Genomic DNA, 14,449 nt, shown 5'->3' with positions numbered 1-14,449 from the left:
TTTGTTGAGTAATCTCCACACAGGTGAATCTGACTGTGTGGGTTTTGGGATAACTAGAAAGAATCTTAAGCTCAGTATCTTTCCTCTGTTATTTGCCAAGAACGTCCAAGGAAAACACATGGATGATTCAACAACAGCTCATTATGATGATCCAACAGAAATGATAGCTGCTGAAGCTTTTACTTCAAAGTTCAACACACTGGGTAACTGCAAAGGTTTTGGTATCAGACAAACCTAGCTATGGTTTCTGGTTCCGCTAAAAAAAGTGGCGTGACGTCGAGCATATTACTGATCCATTGGAAATGTTATTGATCCTTTCTGCAACTGTTTTCTCAAATGTAAAATGAGGATAGTAATGAATACCCCATGGGCATTTGAGAACTAAATAAGATATTGTATTTAAGATACTACATGCCGTACTCAAGAAATGGTAGTGCTAACAGACCTTTCTGGGTTCCTACCCAATGGCATTTTAGAACTTGATGTGTCCAGTGCTTTTTCACGTGATTCAGCAATAACTCCTGATTTGTCTAAGCCACGTATTGTGGTCTCATTCCGCTCATTAGTGACTGATTTGTGGTGGATATGTGGGCCTAGTTCTTGCCACCGATATAGGGAGTTCTTGGAAGACAGGTTAGTGGTAAGAGATTAGATCCACTCAGACTATGATAGTAAGGGACTCCCACAGGTTTCAAGGTTACAGAGTAGATGAGAAAACACATTATGAGAGCTTTTATGTATTTTTAGTGGATGTCCTTAGATACCCAGGATTCGTAAGTAACAATTGGAAATTTTTGTTTGGGCTGGGCTTCATTATATGTGATACTCTTCTGGAACTGAACTCTGCAAACCATTTTTTTTTTTTTGTAAGCATTTTAAAAGTATATGCTATAATGCTTTGAAAAAAATATATAGCTGAATAATTTACCCGTATCTTATTTTTGTGGCAAAAGGATAAAAAGCAAAACAAGACAAAAGAAAACACAACACCTTAATCTCTTAGAAACTTTTGAGTTCTTCTCAGAAAGTTCTTTTGAGAGAAGGTAAGGGTTATAACTAATAGGTCTTTTCCTTCCCTACTACCCACTTCTGATGAGGGAAGAATGGGAAAGAATCCATGGTGAGCCCAATCGGAGTCACTTTTATTAGTATCAAAACATCTGTGATTCCTGAGAAAAATGAACTGAGTATCATTGTAATTCTGAATGTCTGGAAAAGAATTCTGAATGTTTTATATCCACACTCCCCTACCTTGATCTTCCTTATAAATCTTTTCCCCAAAAATAGTTCTTCTAAGTCCAAAATGATTTATTTTTATCTTGCTGTTACCCCTGATAATTTTAAAGTTTTGTGTTTCCAAAAATTTGTATTGTTTTCATGAGTCATATCTTTTTTTCTGATTATTGTAAGTTAAGGTTTTTCTTACTCTGTAAAACTCAGGACTCTCTAAAGAAGAATGAGATAACAAAGGATGAAAGCTAGTGTCTGTGAGCCGTGAGTTCTGTTCCTTGGGAGTTTCACTGAATAATCTGCTACTAATATGATGCATGATATTGTCTTGGCAGTTTATTATATTGAGGCAATAGAACATAACAGATTGGAAGGACTATCTTGATCTATTATATCAAGAATCCACAATTTATAGCTCTGTCTATTTGTTGGTAAAAAGACACTCCCCGAGAGAAGGCTTGTACATATATGTAGTGATAAGAATGTGGTCCTTTAAAAATGTTTTGGATATCCTTACATTTGTACGGGGCCCGTGATTAGGACAAAAATTCCTTGTGTTTTATGTAAACACACAAAATACATGTATTTGTTAAATACACCTTATTAAGTTTATCCTCCACAATAACCCAGTGAGGTAAGTTATGTGAAATCTCAATGCAGAGATGAAAAGCCTGAGGTACAGAGGAAGTTAGATAACTTGCCTAAAGTCACATAGCAAATGAGTGGCAGAGGGACTCCACCTCAGGTCTTTTGATTCTTAATGGTATTGTTTAATTTATTTTTTCTTCACAGCTGCTTCTCCGGGTATGTGTGGTTTAGCCTAGGGCTAACACTTTATTCATAACCACTTGTAATACAAATTTTTGGAGATGTTGTTGTTTGTCTTCAGGCTACGGTTGAAGGCTGGTCAGTTTCTGTTCTCAAAGAAAAACAACTAGGTAAGGCCAACATCTTCACCTTTCCCTTATGGATCTCCCACCCTCCAGGCCTACTCTGCATCCACCCTAATTGCGGACCAGACACCAAACAACAAGGGAACACCCATACCCTCAGAACTGAGGAATTATTCAAATGATCCGATCCATAGGAGGCGCAAAAAACCTAGCTAACCCCAACCTACCTGCGTTACTTAAGCCGCATCCTCCGTCTCCAGCCTGACTTTACTTGGTCCAATCACTTATGTGGCCCTGCCTGGCAGCCTTCTCTCACTTGGAGTTGAAGTAATAGAGTTTTGCCTTTCATCTCTCTGAGTTTCAGTGGGTTGTGTCTTGTCCTGAAAAGAATCTTCAAATCTTACACACCACCACTTTGGAGTTTAAATATGTCTCTAACCTTTTCAGACAAACTGTGATATAACTGGAAAAGCTTTGGATAGAGAGACAGGTATCTGAGCTTCTACTATAGGCTTTGTGTGGCCTTAAGCAGTTTATTAAACCTCTCTGATTCTCAGCTTTCTCACCTATGAGATGAGCAATCCTCTTCAAAGCAATGGTTCCTGTTTTGGGTTGGAATTCTATCATTTTTGTGGTATAAATTGGTTTTGCCAAAGTACAAGGGTATCTGAGGACAAATTGAAAGAGGAATAATCAAGGGGCACCTGAGTGGCTCAGTTGGTTGAGTGTCCGACTTCAGCTTAGTCATGATCTCGCGATTTGTGAGTTCGAGCCCCACATCATGCTCACTGCTGTCAGCACAGAGCCCACTTCAGATCCTCTGTCCCCCTCTCTCTCTGCCCGTTTTCCACTCATGCTCTCTCTCCCTCAGAAATAAAGAAAACATAAGAAAGAAAGAAAGAAAGAAAGAAAGATTCAACTGGAAGTCAGTGCCTACATTCTATACATGTGAATCTTTCAGTATGGTTTATATACATTGAAGTCATGATAACATTATAAGACGTATCATGAAGAAGCCCCTTTGTCAAAATGATAGAATAGCACACAAAACTGGACTCTAGCTAATAAAACAATAATGACTGGTATCTATCTAGGCTGGTTGGTAGCCCATCATTATAGCACCAGAAACTTGCTTGTTAAGGGTTTTGAAAGTCTCCTTTCCAGGATGTAACCTATGAATTCCGAGACCATTTGTTAAAGTTCCTTTGAGATTGTATGGTTTTTTATTTTCCCATTCTCTCTCTCTCTCTTTCTTTCTTTATTTTATTTTTTCTAGTCAGAGACTTCTGAAGCTGCTGAAGGTGCAGATTTTGGTGTCATTGACCTGCCTTCCTCTTTGTTTGGCGGTTGATGAATCCTTGGGGAGAGATGTCTGCAACCCTGATGGAGGGCCAGAAAATAGAGCTTCTCTAAATGGCCGTTCCTGGACGCCTGATTTTTCTGAAAGATAGGCTCTTGATCGGGCAAGCAGGGACTTAATGATTTATGCTCTTATGCTCAACTCCAGATAAAGTTAGATTATGTCCTAAAGCGTATATAGGAGGAAAAATTATTAAAGCACTAGGATTGTCAGTGATAAATTAAAAAAAAGGGGGGGGGCAGATGAGAAAGAGAGGGAGAGAAAGAGAGACATTATTAAATGGCTTGTATTTGAAATGGTTTCCAAATTTTAGCAAACTGGGAGCAATAATAGAAGAGAGAGTCTTAAAACACTTGTGTGGCCTCATCCTCTTCCACCAGGCGTTCTTTTTACTCAAGGTTGAGCTCAGGGTTTTATGCTGTATTTATATTTTAGAACTGGAATGGATAAAAAATAGCATTGCTAAGGCTTGAAAGAAGCATGAGATTTTTTGTTTTTAACCTCTCGCTACCTCTTTTCTAAAGACAAATGATTGTGAATTAATAAGTTAAATAAGAGATGGGTTCAAGATCCCTCCTTGGGATTAGAAACAGAATTAAGAGTCTAAGTTATAATACCAAATCATTCTAGAGTGCCTGAGAGGTTCTGCTCATTTTGTAATTGGTTAGTTCTCTCATGTAAATTCTTTAAAATACTTTCTCCTTCATGTCTATCCTAATTTACCCAGTCTGGTAAGGGTCAGTACAGGTGAAGAGCCATCTCCTTGAATGGAAGTTTCTCTAACGGAGCAGAACTTTGCAGATGGCCTCACATCTCTTTACAATTTCTGTGTGTTCTCCTTGTTTTCACTGTGCTCCTCCTTCTGACCACAGTCACCTTTTTTCTTTGGAGGACTTTCCTCGGGCTACTGTAACCACTTGGCCTGAATGTTCAAGAGGCCCTATAGACAGCTGGAGTGCCTGGGCACTTATGTATCCTACAGAGGCCTGTGGCCAATGGGTGACTGGTGTAGAAGTACGGAAGCTCATCTCCTCTGCCTCAGTGCATTCCAGACTTCTGATGCAGGATCAGGTTGAAACCATCATCTGTGAGACTTTGAAATATTACCCTGGCTTGGCTTCTGCCCCTTCCCTGTCCCACTTTCCTCATTCCCTCAGCAGTTCATTTTGAGAGTATTTTCATAATGCAAATCTTATCTCAAGGTCGGCTTCTGGGAAAATTGACTTAAAACACAACTCTTCTGGTATTCCTTTTCTTTGAATTCTATTAGCAACCTTTATGTGGTTAAATACTAGTAATAGACTGTGTCCTATGACTCACTCTCTTTTCATTCCAAGGGGATTATGGTTTCTCTGATGGTGGATGGGCTCCTATCTAATGCCTACTATCTTTACTTAGTGGTTTTATCCTGCATCTATTTCCAAAAAAGCTTTACAACAATGAGTAGGTAAAATAAAACCGAAATTAGTGGGAAGAAGGTAAAGGATGGGAACCAAAATATAAAGGGATCGACAAAGAGGAAAAGTCAACAACTACAGATTGAGAAAGGCAACTAAAATTAAGAATAATACTTAGCTTGTATTTCTTAGCAGCTAGGATAGAGAAGGAACCATGATTTTTTGGGTAGTTTTCAATGTTTAATCACATGAGGGTGTTATAGTTACCCATTGCTCAGTAACAAATTACCCCAAAGGTAAGCAGTTTGAAACAACAAACATTTATTGTCTCTCACAGTTTCTAAGGCACAGGAAATGGGAAGTGCTGTAGCTGGGTGGTTCTAACTCATGGTCTCCTAGGCTGCAGTCAAGCTGTCCTAACAGCTGCAGTCACATCAAGCCTTGACTGGGGGTAGAAAATCCGTTTCAAAGCTCACTCATGTGGTTGTTGGCAGGCGTCAGTTCCTCACTGGTTGTTGTCCAGAGGTCTGTCTTCTTCACCGCATGTGTCTCTTCATAGGTGGCATGAATGACCTCAAGACATAGCAGCTGGCTTTCCACGGAATGAGTGATCTGAGAGAAAGCCAAAACAGAACATGCTATATAATGTACTTGGGGCGATGATAAACCATCACTTCTTCTCTATGCCCCTGGTATCACAGACAAACCTTCATACAACGTGGGAGGGACTACATGGTGTAGGAATGCCGGGGGAGCAGACATCCCTGGGGCCATCTTGGAGGATGATGACCATCAAGTATGTCACATATATTCATTTCTCCTGAAAGCTGAAAAAGTGAAAAAAAGAAGACCATGTGTGTACAATTTTTTGGTATGCTCTACATACTTGTCATATAAAGGTTTTTGAATGAATATTTATGGATATTCAAAATATACTAGCCTTCTAGGATGTTTTCTCCATAACAAAGAGTAAGTCAACTAAAAACTATTGAGGACAAAGTATCTGTACGAGATACTACATTGGATACTGATTGGGCACTTATAAATCAATCTTTTCAAAAGTGTTGTAGATATGCCACTTCCTCTATGTTTCTAATGTTTAGCAGGTGCTTAGATTGCTTCAGCAGCCTCTCCAATGCACCTTTCTTTGTCTAAATTCTCTTCATTCTATATTTCACTTTCATCATGTCATTATTGCTTAATGGCTCATTACTAGTATAATAAAATCCAATCTCCTTGACTTTTCAAAGCAGAACTTATCTACCCAAGTTGCTATTCTACTACTTCCATCATGAGACCTTGACCTCAACCTGGAAGTATTTTCACTGTATTCCAAGTGTCCATGCTAATTTTTAACTTATAACTTGTTCTTGTTGCCATCTCACCTACTGAGAATTTCTTATTTCTTATTCTATTCTTTGTTATCTACAAGTCCTTGTTGAATCCTCCTCCTCAATATTTCCTTTGGTTCAAGTCCTAGTATTTCTTAGGTGGATTATTATCTGTTTTTTTTTTTCTTTCAATTTTTAGGTTCTTTCTGCTCCAATCCACTCTCCATATTGCTACATTATTTTTACGTGTCACATTGATCATATCACTTCCTTGCTTAAAATGAAAAAAAAAAAAAACCACTTTAAGGGCTTGACACTTAGTAGGTGCTCAATAATTGTTAATTGCATGAATAAAAGATCCAGGTAAAATGCCACTCTCTATTGCCATGAAGTCTTTCCATAATTCTATCTCTCACTTTGATCTTTTTCTCTTTTGAAGTCCTGTGATTGTCTATATTGTCTGTATCACTCATTTTGATGTTCTATGATGTGTTTTTCCCGTTATCACTTAATTTATCTCTTTCCTTATTCTTCATTTGTTGATTAATTTAATACATTTTTTGAGTACCTACTATGTGCCACACAACATACTAAATCTTGGGGGTACAATGATTAGGAAAAACAGACAGGCCTTATACCGTCATGGCCCTTAGAGTGTCGTTGCAAATAGGGTTGGAATTAAATAATTAAGGAGGGTATAATGATAGATTGAAGAAAGTGCTACAAAGGAGTGATTGTATGAAGGCTTATCACACAGAAACCAGCCTTAGACTCAGACTTCAGAGAGGCTCCTATGAGAAAGTGACTTTTTTTTTAAGAGAGAGAGAGAACAAGAGAGAGCAAGCAAACAGGGGAGGGGCAGAGGGAGAAGGGAGAGAGAGAATCTTAAGTAGCCTCCATGCCCAGCTTGTGGAGCTCAATGCAGTCTATATCTCAGGACCTGAGATGAAATCAAGAGTTGGACACTTAAGTTACTGAGCTACCTAGGTGCCCCAAGAAAGTGGGGCTGAGCTTTTGAGCTCAGATTTGAACCACATACCAAAGAGGGCCAGAGCAAGGAGTGAGGGTAAAAGACCCTGTTTTAAGCAATGCAGTGGAATATATAAGGACTGCATAATGGGATACAAAGTTAAAAAGAAGGCCAGGGTGGCTGGATTCAGAAAGAGAACCAGGACATTAAAGGAAAAAAATGGTGAAATCTGAACAACGAATGGAGTTTAGTTAATAAGAATGTACTCATGTTAATGTTAATGGCTTTTGGGGTACCTGGGTGGCTCAGTAGTTAAATATTCGACTTCAGCTCAGGTCATGATCTTGCCGTCCATGGGTTTAAGCCCCATGTCGGGCTCTGTGCTAACAGCCTAGAGCCTGGAGCCTGCTTTGGATTCTGTCTCCCTCTCTTTCTCTGACCCTCCCCCATTCACTCTTGCTCTCTCTCTCTCTCTCTCTCAAAAATAAATAAGCATTTTTAAAAAAGAATAATTTAATGTTAACGGTTTCTAAGTTTGACAAACATTGCAGTAATGGATGATGGTAACATTAGGGGAAACTGAAACTGAATGAGCAGTATATAAGAACTCTCTATTATCTATGCAACTTTTATGCAAATCTAAGATTATTCCAAATTAAAGATTTATTAAAAAAAATAAGGCCAGAATGAAAAAGTTCAGTGCATAAAGGAAGAAGGGTGCAAGATAAGGGTGTAAAATTAAGACCAGACCAAGATTCTCAGGCATCTTGTACACCATCTTAAAAATGTTGGTCTTCAGGGATGCCTGGGCAGCTCCATCAGTTAAGTGTCTGACTTCAGCTCATGATCTTGTGGTTTGTGAGTTCGAGCCCTCTGTTAGGCTCTGTGCTGACAGCTCAGTGCCTGGAGACTGCTTCAGATTCTGTGTGTCCCTCTATCTCTGCCCTCCCCTGCTTGCTCTCTGTCTCTCTCTAAAGTAAATAAACCTTAAAAAAATTTTTTTTAAATCCTATATTAAAAGAATGTTGGGCTTCATCTTGTAGTAAGGGGAAAGCTGTAATAGTTGTCACAACAGAACTGCATTTGAACATATCACTAGTCTGGGGTAGGTGTGGAGAGTGGGTTAGGGAGATACTTGGGTGGGATGCTTTTGCAGTTAATCAGACAAGAAATGAGTTAAACTAAGGTGAGCCTGACTCTTCTTGGCAACATATATTTTTTGGAGTGCATTTGCCTTTTATTTGTCTTTAATGTCGATCATAGAATTCTGCACGTAATATCTGCATGACACATTTATTGAATGAATAAATGAATAGGTAAATCGATGAATTAATGAAAAAAGATCAGATTGGGTTAAGCAGCCCCTTGGCAATACCATGGTGACCCTGTCCAAAACGCAAGGGCTGGACTGCTGATTTCTGACAGAATCAATAGACTTTCCCTCATAGTTTCCCCTCTTACTTTCAAGGACCCTTACTTATTCCAGAAATGAGTGATTTCTTGTCTTACATTTGGAACACCCAGGGCTTGTGCAAAGGTTTAGGGAGGAACACTGAGGGAAAAGCAGAGGTCCAAGAATGCTTTAAAAGAAAACTTGAAAGCGTTTGATACCTGGAAGTGCAAGAAACAAGTCAAGATGTGGTGAGTCATTGGCACAATGGCTTCTTTTCTTGAGCATATTCATCCTGCCTATAATTTGTATTTTCCCCTTTTGGCAATAGAAGTAATCTTAGCTTTCTTAGAGTCATCCTTAATTAGGAGTTCTTCCCCTCCTGGGGGAAAGTTTCTAATTTCCCAATAGATAAAGGAAGCCCGGGGAAGGGCTGCAGCGTGTAGGAGGAAGGTGCCCTAGCAAGAGTTGTTTGCTCACTTCAGTTGAGACCCAGCAGATTAGGCAGTGGCAGGTCTGAGTTTTCTGCAAGCCTTTCTCATTTGAAAAGACACTGCAGGTTTGTGAAGAACCATTCTTGAGCTAATTGGTTTGAAGATCAGGTGACTGATAGTTTACTTTCAACCTAGAGGAAGGAGAAACTAAGAATGATTAACATTCCAAGATTATTTCAGTCAGGCAACCCTGAAGATCCATTTCTCTCCTGGAATCTTTGTTCTAACATTTGCACTCACTGTTTGGAGACGGCTATCCCTACCCATGTTTGTTTTCTAACATATGACCAATTTTAGCCAATGGAGTGTATATCATGGATCTCAGAGGTTAATCTTTTCCCTTTCTTGTCTCCTCTCCTTCCCAGACATGCATTCATTTGACTGGCAGCCTGGAAAATTGAAAAATGCCACAGGGGTTATTAAGGTTGAAATCGTTTCTGCTCTTTGAAGCTCTGCAAGCTAGTTATTGCTGCACCTATAATATCCAGGCATCAGAATAACACGTATTGTTCTTAAGCTTGCTTGACACAGGCCCATATCAGCTGTAACACCCAGATAGAATGAAGGGGTCTCAAGATGTCATTTCTCCACTCTGAAGTATATCCCTTTAGTCGATTAAAACAGAGTCCCTGAAGTTATTAGAATATATTCTGTGTCTTTCTGCACACACGTTTGATTTACTTTTGTTCTTATTAAAAGGGTAAGCCTAGAGAAAAGGAGAAAAGAGAATCTTCCATAATCCATATTTTAATAATTGCCTGAGTGCACATTTGCTCTACAGAGACTTTCCTGTTTCTGTAACTATTTACTTGGCTCTTCTGCAAAATGTGTATTACTTACCTGGCCTGGTAGACCATGACATAGCTTCTGGACTATCATGTAATCCCGCATTTGGCTCCCCCTGAGCCATTAGGATGTTTTGGGTCTGTCTGTAGGATGGAGATATTATTTTAATGGGTCTTTTTTTTCACAATAATGGCTCCATATTGTATAAATTGTATTGAGTCATTATGATGTTAATACATAAATATTAAGAAAACCATTGGGAAAAAGTAACTGTGTAATCGAGATAGCCTATTTTCCAATGTTAATAACTTCTTTAATTTTTTCTCCATAAAAATATTGAGGGAGTTTAATCCACATTAAAAACTTACAAACATTTATTAAAAAAGAGAGAGAGAGAGAGAGAGAGAAATCATTTCACATCCCACCTCAATAACAGGAAACAATACCACCTCATCTGCACTGGAAAACTTCTATGAATCATTTAAACAAAACAAAGAAAGAGAAGAAAAACACCTGAAAGCCTAAGTACCTTATGGCAACTAGAAACTTCAGAAATTCTTCAGGAGAGAGAATTTGTTTCAACTTAGCTTCAGGGCAATAATCTTTTTTACTATGTTGCTTCAGGCAAATGATTCAATATTAGCAGTAATACCTGCCTACAACTAAGAATGGGAGGATGTAAAATAATCTACAATAATTGAAAACCCTGATCATGAAAGTGAACTTAAATTCCTGTTTTTCAAAAATTCCATGCATGTAGTTGGCCTACTACTATGTTGGTATACCAATCAGGGTCCCGGTAGGAAACAGGACTCATTCCAGATGGTTCAAATAAGACTTTAATAAAAAGATAATTTACAGAGGTATGGGGGTGGGGATCCAATGGGAATGCATGAAAGATGGTGAAGTGTTCCACTCAGGGATTGGAAGTAGGAAGCCATTACCACACCCAGTACTGTGGGGTGGAGGGGAGGAACTGGTGTGATTGGAACCCCGTAAGCACTGGAACTGTGGAGGGAGGGCCGCTGTCATAGTGGATTGGCAGAGTGGCCACCATAGCTGTGTTGAAAATGGAATGAATCCTTCTGCCAACCATCTCCTGCTGTACCTCTGTTGGCCAGCCCCACCAAGCAAGAGAACACAGGAGATGTAGACTGTAGGGGCCACCCCCCAGACATCAAAGTAAGGCAGAGCAAAGAAGGAAGGGGGCACCAAAATGAAAAATATTCAGAACGATTTGTTTTTGGATCACTAGAGTTAGCATTATTGAGGTCTACAGAACTAAATTACTACTAAGGGATTATACTTTTTACCCTTCTTGAGAAAGAAATTAAAAATTCCATATTTTGTTTCAGATGAGATAATTTTTTTTCTGGCTTTGTGAAAATATTCAAAAATGTATCTAATGATCTAATTAATATCCGTCTAGGAAATTAACATTTTCAAAGGATTTTATCACAGACAGTATTTTGTTTAACCCTAACTGAAGCCCTAAGAGGTAGGTATTATTTGATTTATTTTCCAGATGAGGAGACTGGAGCTCAGAGCATCAGATGACTCTCCCAATATCTTAAGTCAGAATGAACAGCATCAAGATGCAAACCCAGGTCTCCCGACACCAGCCACCAGGTTCTTGGCATTATACCACTCTGCCTTTCTTAAAATAAGAATGTCATATGCTTGTGACAGCACATCTGTTGAAAGAACAGAACTGTCTGTACCTTGCAGGAAATTGCGTTTGCAGGGGAACTAGTGTCTTCAAATCAGGCAAGCTCGGTTTCAGGAAGTCAAGGACAGTCTGAAGCATCAAGGCCAGTGGAAGGAAATGATGCAGGGAGAGATGCAAGATTTGAGGCAGACACTGGAGGTAAATCCTGAGGAAACAGTAAGAAGTAGGGAGGAGTCTTTTATGAGGAGTGTGCCTTCCTGAGAGTAGTTGGGAAGAGAATAATAAGGATGTAAAGCAAGACTTCTCAAGTGTTAAACAGGCGGCTGCAACATTTCTCAAAATATCATTCATGGGCCACTTCCATCAGAATCACCGGGGTCACTTATTAAAAAGGTCTACACCGAATCCCCCTCTGACTTACAGGGTCAGAGTCTATTTGAGAGGAAGTACACGATATGACATTTTGACATGTCCTCTCCATTAGCCCCCTACTCGCCCCCACCCCCCGCACCCTCCCCCCACATCCCCCCCCCCCCCCCCCCCCCCCCCCCCCCGGTTACACACATACACAGGTTGAGAACAACTGAGAACAAATTCAGGCAGCTTGATAAAAAGAGCTCTGTACCAGAACTGTAAATATTTGGCCCTAGTTCAGTTTTCTGGTATGGCTGAAAATAAGCCATCTGATTACCCATCTATCATATCAACTTCTGTTTCTTTGCTTCAATCATACCTTTTGAATAAGCTTTTGAAAATGTGCTTTCTAATTTTATGCTTTAATGAGCAAGGTATATTAAACACAGAATGACTTTTCAGACTTTTATGGGGCCTTAAGTTAAATATTTTAAACATCAATTATGGTAAACGTTGAAGATATTTACATCTTTAGGAAATCTGTAGTAAATTATAAATTTGGCTGAAATAGTATGGATGCTAAGATTGCTTTTAAAAAGGAATCCCTAAGACAGGCATGTGTTATTGTTATTTAATCTCATGTTCATAAAAGTGATGTGAAAAATAATTGCAAGACCTCTAAGGTGAGATAATATGGCTGCCTTTTTTTTTTTTGAAAATTAATTATCAACAACAGATGAAGTCATCTGCAAGGTGTTTTCTAACCAAAACTAAAAGCTTCTTTTCTGTTTCTATCATCATCCTTTTGCAGGATTCAAAACATTATGTATAGTTCTGGCATCAATAACATTTCAACTTACTGTCAGTTTTCTTGAAGACTCAGGTTTTTGGACGCCAGATATTTGGGGTTATAATGTGTATGATATGGAATGGAATATCGATTTTCATTGTTCTCAGTAAAGGTTTTGTTGTCATTTGGAACTTCGTTCTGTAGAATCTGGGTGCTCTACCTTCCTATGCTATTAGAACACTATAATCTGGGTATAATCTTGTCAGTTGGAACCCTATAATCTGAGCAGTGTCTCGAACAAATGGCATTTCAAATCCTGTTTAATAACAGTATTAAAACAGGGACTGAGGCTGGCTCTAACTTAATTGTGAATCTATAGGCCACATATACAATCAGCCTTGCTGATTTATAGAGAGGCATAGATACTTTATAACTAGAAATATTGGGTTGATTTTGAGCCAATTGTAGAGTTTTCCTTTTTTATTGCATTTCAGAATGGCAAACATTGTTGTGTTTTTTTTTTTTTTCCTCTAAATGATGGTAGCATTATTGATCAGCCAGAAGAACAAGATATTCTGGTTGATTTTTTTCCCCCATTATGGATCATTAGGGAAGGGCTATATATTTGGAGTTGTTTTTAGGGAGGGTCTATATACTTGGAATTGTTTTTCCAGTAATAATCATGGGTTTGAGTTGCTCCATTTATACTACAGAATAGTCCCTCTTGGACTAACACCTGTGGTTTTGAGTTGGCTGGCCCGGGTTGAAGCTGCAATTTACCATCATGGAAGCAGACCAAAATAAACAGCTTATTCCAGAACTAACTCAAGAGTTTGACCTCATTTGCAACATGCTCTACATGACAGTTTATTGGTTTTCACCTAATGGCTATTTTTAAAATGAAAGTCCTTATCTTTGGGGACTTTTCCAGAAAATCCAGCAATTACTTTTTCAAATACCCATTATTTCTCCAGGGACATATTTGATAAGAGACAGAAGAAAATATAAGCATCATACATTTTGGTATAAAGATAACACAGTACAATCTCTATAGTAATTTCCTATAAGTTCTTATCAAAGCAATTTAAAGCAAACAATTGGAAAGTGAAAATTAAATGTGATCATCTTTTTTGGAGAAGTGTGTTCACAATGCCAAATAATCAATTTTATTGATTTCTCCCCCCTTCTGTGCTGACCAATTGTTTTGGTTCTCAATAGCATCACCTTGGCGTGTATATCTGAGAGCTCTCTATAAACTGAGAGATCTTAACGGGTGTTACCACTGGACCAGGCCAGTATAGTTAGAATAGCACTTTTATAAGACAGGACACTTACTTGAGTATTATTAATTCTTAGACTGGTACCAAAAAAAAAAAAAATCATTCAGCTATTCTTTTAAGGTTTAATTACATATATGCATGAGTATATGTTGCTTCTCACACCCAATTTTCTTTGCCGTCTGTTATGCTATTACAGGAAAGCAGATGTTTATTATAAATTATATTTCTTTAATATATAGCAAAGTAAAGATACGGGGTTGAATTATTTATTTTTTGAACTTCTGCCTAAAACATTAAACCATACTAATATCAACTCTGCAGAATCTGTTTAAAAATAGGAGCAACTGGGGTGCTGTATTTCATGACTGAATGCCAAAGCTTTCATACTGAAAGAAAGCCGAGAGATAGGAACAATTGAAAGTCTCCAAATGCATCATGTCTAAAAAAGCCAAAAGACAAGCTAAGTCTATAAAGGCTTCTTGTCATATTCATTTCCTTTTTCCAT

The 14,449-nt window shown here is 38.5% G+C and overlaps 2 long non-coding RNA genes across 10 annotated transcripts in view; one reads left to right on the top strand and one right to left on the bottom strand.

The window, feature by feature from the left end:
* The window catches only part of LOC111559877, a 160,440-nt gene that overhangs the window by 30,461 nt on the left and 115,530 nt on the right, over positions 1 to 14,449 (top strand). The window lies entirely within an intron of this gene.
* LOC111559879 lies at positions 5,185 to 10,349 on the bottom strand. Its single transcript, XR_006595347.1, has 3 exons — positions 9,906 to 10,349; positions 5,588 to 5,707; positions 5,185 to 5,492 (listed from the first exon to the last, which is right to left on the bottom strand). It is a non-coding gene; the product is annotated as an uncharacterized LOC111559879 (long non-coding RNA).

Source organism: Felis catus, chromosome A1 (assembly GCF_018350175.1).
Source record: "Felis catus isolate Fca126 chromosome A1, F.catus_Fca126_mat1.0, whole genome shotgun sequence".
NCBI lineage: Eukaryota > Metazoa > Chordata > Mammalia > Carnivora > Felidae > Felis > Felis catus.
This window is presented reverse-complemented; position numbering and strand designations above follow the sequence as displayed.